The 4,917-nt window shown below is 31.8% G+C and overlaps 1 pseudogene; it reads left to right on the top strand.

Moving 5' to 3' along the window:
• Positions 1 to 2,958: 2,958 nt before the first annotated feature.
• Positions 2,959 to 3,058, top strand: LOC122127295 (annotated as a pseudogene).
• The last annotated feature ends 1,859 nt before the right edge of the window (positions 3,059 to 4,917 follow it).

Below are 4,917 nucleotides of genomic sequence, written 5' to 3'. Positions count from 1 at the left end.
TTCAAAAGGTTTTGCAAGTGTATTACAATAAATATGTCCATCTAATTGTCCAATTCTCCTGTATCAGAGTGACTCCTTCTATCATTCTTAACCAACCCCTTCTCCAAGATTTATTTCAGATTTACCACGTCCTTTATCACATGTGTACATTGAGTATTCTAGCTGTACTTGTCCCTTGTTCCATTTGTCATTCATTCTATGTCTTTACTATTATTCCTCTCTGGTTTCAACTTCCTGATAGTCATTCTGTTAAACTGTCTGTTAATATTTTGAAAGGTTTATATAAATTCCATGGAGTTTCAATCCTGAATATACTTGAACTTATGTCAGCTTATATTTCCATAATTTATTCATCTGCAATAACAATTTGCAAGACTGGAGACGTGAAGGACCTAGACATGATTTTATTCTCATCCATTTGGAAGATTGATTTTATTCTCATCCATTTGGAAGATTAATCTTTATTCAACAAGAAAGTTTAAATATGGCTTAGAATATATTCCTAACTACAAAATTTTATAAATGGCTTTGTTAAAAGTTTTGTGATTATTTTATTTTACATGGGATAATATTTTCTACTACCTATAAGTTTTGGAAAAAGAAGAAAACCATGATTTACTACTATAGAGGAATATGGTAGAAATAGAAGACAGATTTTTTGCTTGTCACATCTCTGATGAGTACCCATATTCATGACTTTAAGTCATATTTCTTACTATGTTAGACAGATAGGGAAAACATAAAACAACATATGATAAAGCATCTATTTGTGACTTTTTAAAATGTACCTTATTAAGTGATGAAACTTACTTTATTAGCTAGTTTTTGGGTTTGTATTATGGGAGGTTGTTCTATTTGACACATTCCTGGAAGGCACCTACTGAACAACACAAATGGTGGGTGGTACTATTTCTACACTTTAATGAATGGTTGAACCTGCTTGGCATTAGTGCTGGAGAAATTAATCAACTCTATTGTAACTTGCACCCTAAACTTGAAAAATTTGTTATGTCACTATCGTCTACTTATCAAATGTTATTTTGGTGAATGTGATTTTTAAAATATTATTTGAAAAGGAATCTGTTTTCAGGAGATTAAATGTGGGTTGTCATTTGTTTGTGAATGATAACATTTTTATACAACAGAACCAAGTTTTACTGAAGTACCAGTATTTTGAAGCATTAACGATATTCTCAGTTAATGTTTTTGTGAATTATATTTGACCTGAAGTCAAGTTTTCCTAGCCTTGGTAGACCAATTATGGATCTATCGTTCAGGAACTTTTTTTTTGGCCTACTTATGCTGGACTAAATCTTTCAGTAATCATTAGAAGAGGGGTATTAAAAATAATTTTGTGACATTTGTGATCTTGGTCACACATATGGTCTGGTCATTTTTTTGAAAGTTTGAATTGCTGTACTTTCTGTTAGATTTTGTGATCTCGTCTTTCCTTTTAAGTTGCATTGCATTTCACAATTGCATACTGCTAATTCTGGTGTCGTAAGGAATTGAGATGGATTTTCAATTACTTTCTGTTGACATGTTTCATGAGTCTAGGTGAGATATCTTGCCCTTGTTATCTGATGAAGCAGATAACTGGGACCTGGGATCCTAGGACCCATGGGTCCTGCAGAAGAGTAATACCTTTTAGATATCATATCAGAAAAATTGGGTATAATCAGTAGGAAGGCTTCCAAAATTGGAGAAAAATATTTTGGCATCAGTGAATTAAAACAATAAACAGAGCAGCAGGGTAAAGTCCCTTATAGATTAGAGGAAAACAATAATTTTTTTTTACAACATGAATTCAGAAGACCAAGAACACTTAGAAGGTATCAAAAGTTTATACCGAGGACATTGAATTGATGCTTTTTATATTCTAATGTACATTCTAAATCTTATTTATATTCCAATCTATTTATATGTCAAATTATCAATTAATTCTAGTAAGTTTCACTGTGTGAAATAAAATATTAGCACGTATAAAGATAAAATATATAACTATATATAATGTAAGAAAAAGGCACATGTTTTACAATGTACTGTTGTGGTTAGGGCATCAAAAGCAACTGTGTTTTAAAGTATTGTTCCATTATTTCTACCTCAGTGTTTGGCAGAGTTGGACCTAAAGCTTTACCATTTGTAGATTTACAGCCTAGAGGCAAGAGGAAACGCTGTGATAAACATCACCAATTTAAGGCCTAATATCAAGGAGAAACATATAGACTTCTTTTGTAACTATGAAAATATTTGGTGAAAGAAAGGCAGTAGTGTAAATTCCTGCCTGGTTGGATGGTAGACTGGACAGGACATTAGGTAATCATGCATGTGAAAACTTTTTCATCTTCCTGGCTTTAGCTACTTTTGAAATATTAGGTATAAGAAACAATTATATTTTGATAAAATGCCTTCTAGTCTAAATGATTCTGTCTTAATTGTTCATCTCTCCATGATCCTTTTTAACTAAGATTAGTTTTGTTCCAGTAAGACAATCTATGCTGTCAGGGTAAGATATTCTGGTTGGTCTGTTGCTATATGAAAAAGAGTAAAGGGTCAGGTAGGCATTTGTGCCAGTACGACCTCATTTAGGAAATTTTAAGCTCAGAAGTTTAGAAGTAGCTCTTAAGCAAGGCTTGCTTTGAATCCATTAGCTCCACAAAGCTAACTCAGTTGATAAATAAGTACTTGAAAAGCTATCACCTTTGAACCTAGCTATAAAGGCTTCAAAGTATGATCAAATTTAAAATAAAAAAGACTTAAAATAGTCATTGACAAAAAATTGCAAATGTGAGCAATCGACCAAACAATATGTTTTTTCCAATATACACAGAATTTTAGAGAATTAAGATCAATAGCATTTTTAGGAACAATAAGGTTTCCTGGTTACAAACAGTCAACCAAGGATATATGCCTGTATAAAGATTGCATCATTAACTACTTAAATTTACAGGATACTACATGCTTCAGCAGCACGTTTACCCAAATTACAACAATATAGAGATTATCATGGCACTTGCAAAAGGATGATATGAAAATTTGTGAAGAATTCAATATTTTTCATTCTTCAGAAGCAAGAAATGAAAAACAGTTATTAAAAAATTGATTACAAAAACACAAGTCGTTATGTCAAAAATGAACTTTACAACTTTGGTGCGGGGGGGGGGGTAGTGGGGAGGATTGAGTGGGGGGGCAGGGGGAGGATGGGAAGGGATGGGAAGGGGAAACAAAGGAGGAGGCTACAATGCTTGATAAGAAATTTACTCATTATCTTGCCCATGTAATTGTAACCCCTCCGTACAGTATTTTCACAATAAAAAAATACAAATGTAACAACACATATAATTCATTGAACTGAAAGTTAGTTTGACATCAGTGTATTAAATCCTCACCTAAGAAAGGCCTTTATATAGCATAATCTTTACAAAACTTTTGAAAGTAGATAACATTGTCATTTTATCCCAAAGAAATAAAATATTATAAGGACCTAGGTAAAAAAGGAATCTTAAACTTTTTCTATATGGAATGCTATCTGAAATAACACATTTATTAATGAACCTATATAATATAGAACAATGTAGAATTCAAAGTATTATATCTAGGAGAGAATGAAATAGATTATGGACATTATACAAACAAAATACAGATTATTTTAAAATATAATTTTTTCAGACAAGCACCAGAAATATTTTTAGTTTCTGTACTACTCATTTCAATAGATAAGTTAAAATGATTTCTGATTTAAAAAACCACAAACTCTGCAGAAATCATTATAGATGTATACAAACAACTCTTGAATACAATTTGACATCAATGTCAGGCAATTCACTTGAAGAATACCATTGAATCCATGAATTTTTAAAGTAAGATATTGCCGTTGCTTTGTATTGTGAAAATATTTTGTACAGACACAAATATGGATTGGCATTTTTGAAAATTAAGATACTTAACCAAACCATTATGACGTAGGAGAACAATTTTTACAAATTTTTAAAACAAAAAAACAACAAATTCTGGGACAGAACCAGGCCCTGAATTCAAGGCTAGTATTAGCACAAAACAAATGAATGAATTAATTATTTAACATAAATTAAGCGGTCACATGTGGCGAGGCAAGTAAAATGTAACACCCATGGTGACTGGATTGTGTATTATTTTGTAATAAGGCAAATTAACGTTTGTCCAAATCATTAATATTTTATTTGTACTTTTTTGTACTAAACCCTGAATTTAGCATACATATATATGTGTGTACATGTGCACACATGTGTGTATGTGTATATGTGTGAGTGTGCTGTTGCAATGTTGCTTGCCAATGTGGACAGGATGAGGCTGAAAAGAGCTAACTGTGTTGCAATGTTTTTATTTATCAGTGTTCTGTCATGTCATTTCTATGGAGCCACTCTTCTGTACATTTTATTTGTCAAATAATAACATCATCATAATCAAAGCATATACAACATTAAATTAGATAAAAGAGACCAATTTCAGCTCTTGTTATATGTCAGGTAAGAAGATGCAGATATAATTAGGTAGTAAGTTATTGCTGTAAGATAACTGTCAGTACAAAATATGTATTTGACCTCTTAAATTGATTATACTTTTAAGATATACTCATGGAGTGAGTTTGACCTACTTGACCAAACAGGTATTACTCTCTGGTTATTCCTGTGAAACACAAGGTGGATAAACTCTTTCCAGATTTCTGTTGAAAATAACTTTCTTTGTAACATCATATCTATTCTCACTAAGATAATCAACCCTGTATTTATTAGGTTAGAATATCCCATCGTATTGACTGAAAACAGTATTGTGGATATGCTTGTTATATATACCTTTCAAAAACAAACATACAAAAAGCCTGTGTCACCTCCAGATTGTGGATGCATTTGAACTTGTTTTGTACATGCAATTGGATCT

This window comes from Dipodomys spectabilis, unplaced genomic scaffold (assembly GCF_019054845.1).
Source record: "Dipodomys spectabilis isolate Male_0828 unplaced genomic scaffold, ASM1905484v1 ptg000298l, whole genome shotgun sequence".
Lineage (NCBI taxonomy): Eukaryota > Metazoa > Chordata > Mammalia > Rodentia > Heteromyidae > Dipodomys > Dipodomys spectabilis.
This window is presented reverse-complemented; position numbering and strand designations above follow the sequence as displayed.